This window comes from Mobula birostris, unplaced genomic scaffold (genome assembly GCF_030028105.1).
Source record: "Mobula birostris isolate sMobBir1 unplaced genomic scaffold, sMobBir1.hap1 scaffold_2196, whole genome shotgun sequence".
Lineage (NCBI taxonomy): Eukaryota > Metazoa > Chordata > Chondrichthyes > Myliobatiformes > Myliobatidae > Mobula > Mobula birostris.
Window position 1 is genome coordinate 37,501 of NW_027275244.1, and position 12,500 is coordinate 50,000.

Sequence of the window (12,500 nt, forward strand, 5' to 3'; positions counted from 1 at the left end):
ACACTCGCGAGGGCACCAGCGGCAGGCTTGTCCCTTCTCCGTCTTGGTACACACAATGCCTCTTTGCTTTTCGGATCGATATAAAGCTTTTGCCACCGTCGGTCTGCCGGCCGCCGCCCGCGGTCCGCGCTCAGACTCTGTCTGTCCGCAGCCCCCGCTGCGTTCTTGGACTTTGTCATTTTTTTCGGAAATAGCGAAAAAAAGCTTTTATCATTGTAAGTCGGAGCTCGCCCGGCCTCCCGCTTACTGAGTCACAATTGAGTAAGGCTCACTTAGAACTCTGCACTGTGTCAACCGTACCACTAGTCACCCTGCTAAGTGTGTCTGGAAAACGTGTTCCCGTAAATCTCCGGGAACCCCGCCAATCCCCCCGTACAGAAATTGCATGTGTCAAGTCGGCGGGATGCCTCCCGGAAGTCCTGCCGGGAAGGTCGCACTCTGGCCCCGCCAGGCGGGGCAAATCCGACCCCCATAGTGACTTCCGGGCCTAACTCGTTAACCAGAGCCGCGACAGACCGTGCAACAATGACATGTGTCAAACCGGCGGCACGACGCCCGGAGCTCATGCCGGTCGCGGGGCACCTCGGGCCCGCCCGACGGGGCAGATCCGACCTTCACAGGCTTCCGACGGCAATTGGTTAACCGGCGTGGCGCCGAGGGCACGCGGCTGGCTCGGCGGGCGGCCCTCCGGTAGTGCCGCCGTCGATCGGCCGCCTCGGTCGGCAGGAGGGCCCCGAAGTCGCCTTCATTCTGACTTCCGAGTCGGGACTTAGATTACTTTCGACTCTTCAGCCAAGGTCTCGGATCGACGGCGGGACCTGCGGTTGTCCCTCCGAAAATGCCGCCGCTCGGCCGGCACGGCCCGCCGAATACGTCCCCTTACTGGCTCCCGCCTCGGGACTTTGTCAGAAATTCATTCGGGCAAGGTTTCCATTCGGCGGCCGGAGCACCGGTAGTCATACGGAAAATGCCGCCCCTCGGCCGGCATGGGCCTGCGAATAGGTCCCGCTGACAGACTTCCGCAATTGGGTATTTGTCCGAAAATCCATACCGGCAATCTTCGGAATCGTGCGGAAAAGCTGCCGCGTGGCCCGGGTTAACCAATTGGGGAGGCCGGTGCCATCTACCGAATACTTCAACAACTCGTGAAAACGGCCTCCCTATATATCTGCAGGAACCCCGCCAATGCCCCCGTACAGAAATTGCATGTGTCAAAGGGGCGGCCGAATCTGACCCCGGCGGCCGAGCCTCTGGAACTCCGGGTCGGCCTCGGCCGGCAAATCCGACCCCCATCCAGACTTCCGGAGCGGACTTGGTTAACGAATTGCCACCGGGCAAATGGTTAACCGACAGATCTTGGAGGCTCGTTACCCAAGCCATCCCCCGCCGGTGCGAAAAGTTAACAATCAGCGGGCGGGCAATTCGTGAACCGAACGGGACCGGGCAATTCGTTAACCATTCGGAACCGGGCAATTCGTTAACCAACCTTGTCCTGGCAATGAGTGCACCAACCCGGCCGGACAATTCGTTAACCAAGCTGGCTCTGGCAATTCGTTAACCAACCTGGCCGGGACAATTCGTTAACCACCCGGCCGGACAATTCGTTAACCAAGCTGGCTCTGGCAATTCGTTAACCTACCCGGCCATGGCAATTCGTTAACCAACCTGACCCTGACAATTCGTTAACCAACCCTGTCCTGGCAATGAGTGCACCAACCCGGCCGGACAATTCGGTAACCAACCAGACCCTGGCAATTCGTGAACCAACCAGGACGGGCAATTCGTCAACCAACCCTGTCCTGGCAATGAGTGCACCAACCCGGCCGGACAATTCGGTAACCAACCAGACCCTGGCAATTCGTTAACCAACCAGGACGGGCAATTCGTCAACCAACCCTGTCCTGGCAATGAGTGCACCAACCCGGCCGGACAATTCGGTAACCAACCAGACCCTGGCAATTCGTTAACTAACCTGACCCGGACAATTCGTTAACCAACCAGGACGGGCAATTCGTTAACCAACCAGGCCCGGACAATACTTTAACCACCCTGGTTTTCCAATTCGTGAACCAACTGGGAACGGACAATTCGGTAACCAACCCTGTCCTGGCAATGAGTGCACCAGCCCGGCCGGACAATTCGTTAACCACCCTGTCCTTGCCAATTCGTGAACCAACTGGGAACGGACAATTCGTTAACCAACGCGGCCGGACAATTCGTTAACCAAGCTGGCTCTGGCAATTCGTTAACCTACACGGCCATGGCAATTCGTTAACCAACCTGACCCTGACAATTCGTTAACCAGCCAGGACGGGCAATTCGTTAACCAACCTGGCCCGGACAATTCCTTAACCACCCTGGCCTTGCCAATTCGTGAACCAACTGGGAACGGACAATTCATTAAACAACCCTGTCCTGGCAATGAGTGCACCAACCCAGCCGGACAATTCGTTAACCAAGCTGGCTCTGGCAATTCGTTAACCTACTCGGACATGCCAATTCGTTAACCAGTCTGACCCGGACAATTCGTTAACCAACCCGGCCCGGCCCGGGCAATTGGTTAACCAACCGAGACTGGCCAATTCGTTATCCACCCCGGCCTGGCCAATTGGGTAACCAACCGGGCCTGGACAATTGATTAACCAGCCTGGCCCGGCCATAACGTTAACCAAGCGACTCCCGCCGATTACCCGCGCTGCAATGAATTTCGTTAAGTTGGGTCTGGCAAGCCGCTAACCCGGCCGGCCGGGCCTGACAACGCTCTCGAAACCCGGAACAGGCAGTTTCGTGAACCAACCGCGCACGCTCCTGACAATGGGCTAACCAACCCTGCACGGTCAAGTCGTTAACCAAGCCGAACCCTTGACAATTCGCTAACCAACCCTGCTCGGGCAAATCGTTAACCAAGCCCAACCCCGACAATTCGTTAACCAACCCTGCACGGTCAAGTCGTTAACCAAGCCCAAACCCGACAATTCCTTAACCAACCCAACCATGGCAATTCGCTAACCAACCCGGCTCGGGCAAATGCTTAACCAAGCCCAACCCTGACAATTCGTTAACCAACACTCCCGCCGTTTACCCGCGCCGCACTGAATTTCGTCAAGTTGGGTCTGGCAACCCGCTAACCCGGCCGGCCGGGCCTGACAACGCTCTAGAAACCCGGAACAGGCAGTTTCGTGAACCAACCGCGCACGCTCCTGACAATGCGTTCACCCACCCTGCTCGGGCAAATCGTTAACCAAGCCCAACCCTGACAATGCGTTAATCAACCCGGCCATGGCAATTCATTAACCAACCCGGCTCGGGCAAATGGTTAACCAAGCCGGCCGGGCAAATCGTTAACCGGCCCGGCAGTCCCGACAATTCGACAATCAACCAGCTGAGGACAAACCCTTCGCCCTCAATAACAACTAGTTCTTGCCCCGCCGTCAAAATGTCCCGGCCGATGTTCATCAGAAACTCCTTCCTGGCCCATGGGCCCCCCTCCTTACCTTAAGAGAGTCATAGTTACTCCCGCCGTTTACCCGCGCCGCACTGAATTTCGTCAAGTTGGGTCTGGCAACCCGCTAACCCGGCCGGCCGGGCCTGACAACGCTCTAGAAACCCGGAACAGGCAGTTTCGTGAACCAACCGCGCACGCTCCTGACAATGCGTTAGCCAACCCTGCTCGGGCAAATCGTTAATCAAGCCCAACCCTGAAACTGCGTTAACCAACCCGGCCATGGCAATTCACTAACCAACCCGGCTCGGGCAAATGGTTAACCAAGCCGGCCGGGCAAATCGTTAACCGGCCCGGCAGTCCCGACAATTCGGCAATCAACCAGCTGAGGACAAACCCTTCGCCCTCAAAAACAACGACGTCTTGCCCCGCCGTCAAAATGTCCCGGCCGATGTTCATCAGAAACTCCTTGCTGGCCCATGGGCCCCCCTCCTTACCTTAAGAGAGTCATAGTTACTCCCGCCGTTTACCCGCGCCGCACTGAATTTCGTCAAGTTGGGTCTGGCAAGCCGCTAACCCGGCCGGCCGGGCCTGACAATGCTCTAGAAACCCGGAACAGGCAGTTTCGTGAACCAACCGCGCACGCTCCTGACAATGCGTTCACCCACCCTGCTCGGGCAAATCGTTAACCAAGCCCAACCCTGAAACTGCGTTAACCAACCCGGCCATGGCAATTCATTAACCAACCCGGCTCGGACAAATGGTTAACCAAGCCCAACCCTGACAATTCGGTAACCAACCCGGCTCGGGCAAATGGTTAACCAAGCCGGCCGGGCAAATCGCTAACCGGCCCGGCAGTCCCGACAATTCGACAATCAACCCGCTGAGGACAAACCCTTCGCCCTCAATAACAACTAGTTCTTGCCCCGCCGTCAAAATGTCCCGGCCGAGGTTCATCAGAAACTCCTTGCTGGCCCATGGGCCCCCCTCCTTACCTTAAGAGAGTCATAGTTACTCCCGCCGTTTACCCGCGCCGCACTGAATTTCGTCAAGTTGGGTCTGGCAAGCCGCTAACCCGGCCGGCCGGGCTTGACAACGCTCTAGAAACCCGGAACAGGCAGTTTCGTGAACCAACTGCGCACGCTCCTGACAATGTGTTCACCCACCCTGCTCGGGCAAATCGTTAACCAAGCCCAAACCCGACAATTCGTTAACCAACCCAACCATGACAATTCGCTAACCAACCCGGCCCGGGCAAATGGTTAACCAAGCCCAAACCTGACAATTCGTTAACCAACCCGGCCCGGGCAAATGGTTAACCAAGCCGGCCGGGCAAATCGGTAACCGGCCCGGCAGCCCCGACTATTCGACAATCAACCAGCTGAGGACAAACCCTTCACCCTCAATAACAACTACGTCTTGCCCCGCCGTCAAAATGTCCCGGCCGATGTTCATCAGAAACTCCTTGCTGGCCCATGGGCCCCCCTCCTTACCTTAAGAGAGTCATAGTTACTCCCGCCGTTTACCCGCGCCGCACTGAATTTCGTCAAGTTGGGTCTGGCAAGCCGCTAACCCGGCCGGCCGGGCCTGACAACGCTCTAGAAACCCGGAACAGGCAGTTTCGTGAACCAACCGCGCACGCTCCTGACAATGCGTTAGCCAACCCTGCTCGGGCAAATCGTTAATCAAGCCCAACCCTGAAACTGCGTTAACCAACCCGGCCATGGCAATTCATTAACCAACCCGGCTCGGGCAAATGGGTAACCAAGCCCAACCCTGACAATTCGGTAACCAACCCGGCTCGGGCAAATGGTTAACCAAGCCGGCCGGGCAAATCGGTAACCGGCCCGGCAGTCCCGACAATTCGACAATCAACCAGCTGAGGACAAACCCTTCGCCCTCAATAACAACTAGTTCTTGCCCCGCCGTCAAAATGTCCCGGCCGAGGTTCATCAGAAACTCCTTGCTGGCCCATGGGCCCCCCTCCTTACCTTAAGAGAGTCATAGTTACTCCCGCCGTTTACCCGCGCCGCACTGAATTTCGTCAAGTTGGGTCTGGCAAGCCGCTAACCCGGCCGGCCGGGCTTGACAACGCTCTAGAAACCCGGAACAGGCAGTTTCGTGAACCAACTGCGCACGCTCCTGACAATGTGTTCACCCACCCTGCTCGGGCAAATCGTTAACCAAGCCCAAACCCGACAATTCGTTAACCAACCCAACCATGACAATTCGCTAACCAACCCGGCCCGGGCAAATGGTTAACCAAGCCCAAACCTGACAATTCGTTAACCAACCCGGCCCGGGCAAATGGTTAACCAAGCCGGCCGGGAAAATCGGTAACCGGCCCGGCAGCCCCGACTATTCGACAATCAACCAGCTGAGGACAAACCCTTCACCCTCAATAACAACTACGTCTTGCCCCGCCGTCAAAATGTCCCGGCCGATGTTCATCAGAAACTCCTTGCTGGCCCATGGGCCCCCCTCCTTACCTTAAGAGAGTCATAGTTACTCCCGCCGTTTACCCGCGCCGCACTGAATTTCGTCAAGTTGGGTCTGGCAACCCGCTAACCCGGCCGGCCGGGCCTGACAACGCTCTAGAAACCCGGAACAGGCAGTTTCGTGAACCAACCGCGCACGCTCCTGACAATGCGTTAGCCAACCCTGCTCGGGCAAATCGTTAATCAAGCCCAACCCTGAAACTGCGTTAACCAACCCGGCCATGGCAATTCACTAACCAACCCGGCTCGGGCAAATGGTTAACCAAGCCGGCCGGGCAAATCGTTAACCGGCCCGGCAGTCCCGACAATTCGGCAATCAACCAGCTGAGGACAAACCCTTCGCCCTCAAAAACAACGACGTCTTGCCCCGCCGTCAAAATGTCCCGGCCGATGTTCATCAGAAACTCCTTGCTGGCCCATGGGCCCCCCTCCTTACCTTAAGAGAGTCATAGTTACTCCCGCCGTTTACCCGCGCCGCACTGAATTTCGTCAAGTTGGGTCTGGCAAGCCGCTAACCCGGCCGGCCGGGCCTGACAATGCTCTAGAAACCCGGAACAGGCAGTTTCGTGAACCAACCGCGCACGCTCCTGACAATGCGTTCACCCACCCTGCTCGGGCAAATCGTTAACCAAGCCCAACCCTGAAACTGCGTTAACCAACCCGGCCATGGCAATTCATTAACCAACCCGGCTCGGACAAATGGTTAACCAAGCCCAACCCTGACAATTCGGTAACCAACCCGGCTCGGGCAAATGGTTAACCAAGCCGGCCGGGCAAATCGCTAACCGGCCCGGCAGTCCCGACAATTCGACAATCAACCCGCTGAGGACAAACCCTTCGCCCTCAATAACAACTAGTTCTTGCCCCGCCGTCAAAATGTCCCGGCCGAGGTTCATCAGAAACTCCTTGCTGGCCCATGGGCCCCCCTCCTTACCTTAAGAGAGTCATAGTTACTCCCGCCGTTTACCCGCGCCGCACTGAATTTCGTCAAGTTGGGTCTGGCAAGCCGCTAACCCGGCCGGCCGGGCTTGACAACGCTCTAGAAACCCGGAACAGGCAGTTTCGTGAACCAACTGCGCACGCTCCTGACAATGTGTTCACCCACCCTGCTCGGGCAAATCGTTAACCAAGCCCAAACCCGACAATTCGTTAACCAACCCAACCATGACAATTCGCTAACCAACCCGGCCCGGGCAAATGGTTAACCAAGCCCAAACCTGACAATTCGTTAACCAACCCGGCCCGGGCAAATGGTTAACCAAGCCGGCCGGGCAAATCGGTAACCGGCCCGGCAGCCCCGACTATTCGACAATCAACCAGCTGAGGACAAACCCTTCACCCTCAATAACAACTACGTCTTGCCCCGCCGTCAAAATGTCCCGGCCGATGTTCATCAGAAACTCCTTGCTGGCCCATGGGCCCCCCTCCTTACCTTAAGAGAGTCATAGTTACTCCCGCCGTTTACCCGCGCCGCACTGAATTTCGTCAAGTTGGGTCTGGCAAGCCGCTAACCCGGCCGGCCGGGCCTGACAACGCTCTAGAAACCCGGAACAGGCAGTTTCGTGAACCAACCGCGCACGCTCCTGACAATGCGTTAGCCAACCCTGCTCGGGCAAATCGTTAATCAAGCCCAACCCTGAAACTGCGTTAACCAACCCGGCCATGGCAATTCATTAACCAACCCGGCTCGGGCAAATGGGTAACCAAGCCCAACCCTGACAATTCGGTAACCAACCCGGCTCGGGCAAATGGTTAACCAAGCCGGCCGGGCAAATCGGTAACCGGCCCGGCAGTCCCGACAATTCGACAATCAACCAGCTGAGGACAAACCCTTCGCCCTCAATAACAACTAGTTCTTGCCCCGCCGTCAAAATGTCCCGGCCGAGGTTCATCAGAAACTCCTTGCTGGCCCATGGGCCCCCCTCCTTACCTTAAGAGAGTCATAGTTACTCCCGCCGTTTACCCGCGCCGCACTGAATTTCGTCAAGTTGGGTCTGGCAAGCCGCTAACCCGGCCGGCCGGGCTTGACAACGCTCTAGAAACCCGGAACAGGCAGTTTCGTGAACCAACTGCGCACGCTCCTGACAATGTGTTCACCCACCCTGCTCGGGCAAATCGTTAACCAAGCCCAAACCCGACAATTCGTTAACCAACCCAACCATGACAATTCGCTAACCAACCCGGCCCGGGCAAATGGTTAACCAAGCCCAAACCTGACAATTCGTTAACCAACCCGGCCCGGGCAAATGGTTAACCAAGCCGGCCGGGAAAATCGGTAACCGGCCCGGCAGCCCCGACTATTCGACAATCAACCAGCTGAGGACAAACCCTTCACCCTCAATAACAACTACGTCTTGCCCCGCCGTCAAAATGTCCCGGCCGATGTTCATCAGAAACTCCTTGCTGGCCCATGGGCCCCCCTCCTTACCTTAAGAGAGTCATAGTTACTCCCGCCGTTTACCCGCGCCGCACTGAATTTCGTCAAGTTGGGTCTGGCAAGCCGCTAACCCGGCCGGCCGGGCCTGACAACGCTCTAGAAACCCGGAACAGGCAGTTTCGTGAACCAACCGCGCACGCTCCTGACAATGCGTTAGCCAACCCTGCTCGGGCAAATCGTTAATCAAGCCCAACCCTGAAACTGCGTTAACCAACCCGGCCATGGCAATTCATTAACCAACCCGGCTCGGGCAAATGGGTAACCAAGCCCAACCCTGACAATTCGGTAACCAACCCGGCTCGGGCAAATGGTTAACCAAGCCGGCCGGGCAAATCGGTAACCGGCCCGGCAGTCCCGACAATTCGACAATCAACCAGCTGAGGACAAACCCTTCACCCTCAATAACAACGACGTCTTGCCCCGCCGTCAAAATGTCCCGGCCGATGTTCATCAGAAACTCCTTGCTGGCCCATGGGCCCCCCTCCTTACCTTAAGAGAGTCATAGTTACTCCCGCCGTTTACCCGCGCCGCACTGAATTTCGTCAAGTTGGGTCTGGCAAGCCGCTAACCCGGCCGGCCGGGCCTGACAATGCTCTAGAAACCCGGAACAGGCAGTTTCGTGAACCAACCGCGCACGCTCCTGACAAGGCGTTAACCAACCCTGCACGGTCAAGTCGTTAACCAAGCCCAAACCCGACAATTCGTTAACCAACCCAACCATGGCAATTCGCTAACCAACCCGGCCCGGGCAAATGGTTAACCAAGCCCAACCCTGACAATTCGTTAACCAACCCGGCCCGGGCAAATGGTTAACCAAGCCGGCCGGGCAAATCGGTAACCGGCCCGGCAGCCCCGACTATTCGACAATCAACCAGCTGAGGACAAACCCTTCACCCTCAATAACAACGACGTCTTGCCCCGCCGTCAAAATGTCCCGGCCGATGTTCATCAGAAACTCCTTCCTGGCCCATGGGCCCCCCTCCTTATATACCTTAAGAGAGTCATAGTTACTCCCGCCGTTTACCCGCGCCGCACTGAATTTCGTCAAGTTGGGTCTGGCAAGCCGCTAACCCGGCCGGCCGGGCCTGACAACGCTCTAGAAACCCGGAACAGGCAGTTTCGTGAACCAACCGCGCACGCTCCTGACAATGCGTTCACCCACCCTGCTCGGGCAAATCGTTAACCAAGCCCAAACCCGACAATTCGATAACCAACCCAACCATGGCAATTCGCTAACCAACCCGGCCCGGGCAAATGGTTAACCAAGCCCAACCCAGACAATTCGGTAACCAACCCGGCTCGGGCAAATGGTTAACCAAGCCGGCCGGGCAAATCGCTAACCGGCCCGGCAGTCCCGACAATTCGACAATCAACCCGCTGAGGACAAACCCTTCGCCCTCAATAACAACTAGTTCTTGCCCCGCCGTCAAAATGTCCCGGCCGAGGTTCATCAGAAACTCCTTGCTGGCCCATGGGCCCCCCTCCTTACCTTAAGAGAGTCATAGTTACTCCCGCCGTTTACCCGCGCCGCACTGAATTTCGTCAAGTTGGGTCTGGCAAGCCGCTAACCCGGCCGGCCGGGCCTGACAACGCTCTAGAAACCCGGAACAGGCAGTTTCGTGAACCAACTGCGCACGCTCCTGACAATGAGTTCACCCACCCTGCTCGGGCAAATCGTTAACCAAGCCCAAACCCGACAATTCGTTAACCAACCCAACCATGACAATTCGCTAACCAACCCGGCCCGGGCAAATGGTTAACCAAGCCCAAACCTGACAATTCGTTAACCAACCCGGCCCGGGCAAATGGTTAACCAAGCCGGCCGGGCAAATCGGTAACCGGCCCGGCAGCCCCGACTATTCGACAATCAACCAGCTGAGGACAAACCCTTCGCCCTCAATAACAACTAGTTCTTGCCCCGCCGTCAAAATGTCCCGGCCGAGGTTCATCAGAAACTCCTTGCTGGCCCATGGGCCCCCCTCCTTACCTTAAGAGAGTCATAGTTACTCCCGCCGTTTACCCGCGCCGCACTGAATTTCGTCAAGTTGGGTCTGGCAACCCGCTACCCCGGCCGGCCGGGCCTGACAACGCTCTAGAAACCCGGAACAGGCAGTTTCGTGAACCAACCGCGCACGCTCCTGACAATGCGTTAGCCAACCCTGCTCGGGCAAATCGTTAATCAAGCCCAACCCTGAAACTGCGTTAACCAACCCGGCCATGGCAATTCATTAACCAACCCGGCTCGGGCAAATGGTTAACCAAGCCGGCCGGGCAAATCGGTAACCGGCCCGGCAGCCCCGACTATTCGACAATCAACCAGCTGAGGACAAACCCTTCACCCTCAATAACAACGACGTCTTGCCCCGCCGTCAAAATGTCCCGGCCGATGTTCATCAGAAACTCCTTCCTGGCCCATGGGCCCCCCTCCTTATATACCTTAAGAGAGTCATAGTTACTCCCGCCGTTTACCCGCGCCGCACTGAATTTCGTCAAGTTGGGTCTGGCAAGCCGCTAACCCGGCCGGCCGGGCCTGACAACGCTCTAGAAACCCGGAACAGGCAGTTTCGTGAACCAACCGCGCACGCTCCTGACAATGCGTTCACCCACCCTGCTCGGGCAAATCGTTAACCAAGCCCAAACCCGACAATTCGATAACCAACCCAACCATGGCAATTCGCTAACCAACCCGGCCCGGGCAAATGGTTAACCAAGCCCAACCCAGACAATTCGGTAACCAACCCGGCTCGGGCTAATGGTTAACCAAGCCGGCCGGGCAAATCGCTAACCGGCCCGGCAGTCCCGACAATTCGACAATCAACCCGCTGAGGACAAACCCTTCGCCCTCAATAACAACTAGTTCTTGCCCCGCCGTCAAAATGTCCCGGCCGAGGTTCATCAGAAACTCCTTGCTGGCCCATGGGCCCCCCTCCTTACCTTAAGAGAGTCATAGTCACTCCCGCCGTTTACCCGCGCCGCACTGAATTTCGTCAAGTTGGGTCTGGCAAGCCGCTAACCCGGCCGGCCGGGCCTGACAACGCTCTAGAAACCCGGAACAGGCAGTTTCGTGAACCAACCGCGCACGCTCCTGACAATGCGTTAGCCAACCCTGCTCGGGCAAATCGTTAATCAAGCCCAACCCTGAACTGCGTTAACCAACCCGGCCATGGCAATTCGCTAACCAACCCGGCCCGGGCAAATGGTTAACCAAGCCCAACCCTGACAATTCGTTAACCAACCCGGCCCGGGCAAATGGTTAACCAAGCCGGCCGGGCAAATCGGTAACCGGCCCGGCAGCCCCGACTTTTCGACAATCAACCAGCTGAGGACAAACCCTTCACCCTCAATAACAACTACGTCTTGCCCCGCCGTCAAAATGTCCCGGCCGATGTTCATCAGAAACTCCTTGCTGGCCCATGGGCCCCCCTCCTTACCCTTAAGAGAGTCATAGTTACTCCCGCCGTTCACCCGCGCCGCACTGAATTTCGTCAAGTTGGGTCTGGCAAGCCGCTAACCCGGCCGGCCGGGCCTGACAACGCTCTAGAAACCCGGAACAGGCAGTTTCGTGAACCAACCGCGCACGCTCCTGACAAGGCGTTAACCAACCCTGCACGGTCAAGTCGTTAACCAAGCCCAAACCCGACAATTCGTTAACCAACCCAACCATGGCAATTCGCTAACCAACCCGGCTCGGGCAAATGGTTAACCAAGCCCAACCCTGACAATTCGTTAACCAACCCGGCTCGGGCAAATGGTTAACCAAGCCGGCCGGGCAAATCGGTAACCGGCCCGGCAGTCCCGACAATTCGACAATCAACCAGCTGAGGACAAACCCTTCACCCTCAATAACAACTACGTCTTGCCCCGCCGTGAAAATGTCCCGGCCGATGTTCACCAGAAACTCCTTGCTGGCCGCGCTTCACTGAATTTCGTCAAGCTGGCCCTGTCAAATCCTTAACCCGACCGGACCCTGACAATTCGATAAAAAAAACCAGCTGGCGCAGCCCACCTCTTCCAATACTACGGCGCACGGGGCCCGCGCGGTGGGTGGGTGGGTGTGTGAGCTTGAACCATGTGTCCGGAGATCGGGTGGTCCAGGGAGTTTTGGTTACCCAGGTGCAATTCG